Below are 396 nucleotides of genomic sequence, written 5' to 3' on the forward strand. Positions count from 1 at the left end.
GGGATGATGAAAATGTCCTGGAATTGCATAACGATGATGACTGCACAACACTAATGGTCGACGTTATGACTTTTTATCACGATTATAAAAAAAGATAGGATGGACCGGGCTCGGTGGCTCAAACCTATAATCTCAGTACTTTGGGAGGCCTAGGCGCGAGAACTGCCTGAGCCCGTGGGTTGGAGACCAGTCTGGGCAACGTGGTGAGACCTCTCCACAATAAATCACAAAGTTAGCTGGGCGTGGTAGCGCTCGCCCTAGTGCCGGCTACTTGGAAGGCTGAGGTGGACCGATCGCTGGGGCCCAGCAGGCCGACGCTGGGGTGACCGTGAGCCACTGCACTCTAGCCTGGGTGACGGAGTGAGACTCCAACACACACACACACACACACACACA

This window comes from Carlito syrichta, unplaced genomic scaffold (genome assembly GCF_000164805.1).
Source record: "Carlito syrichta isolate Samal-C Ts95f unplaced genomic scaffold, Tarsius_syrichta-2.0.1 Scaffold169692, whole genome shotgun sequence".
Classification (NCBI taxonomy): domain Eukaryota; kingdom Metazoa; phylum Chordata; class Mammalia; order Primates; family Tarsiidae; genus Carlito; species Carlito syrichta.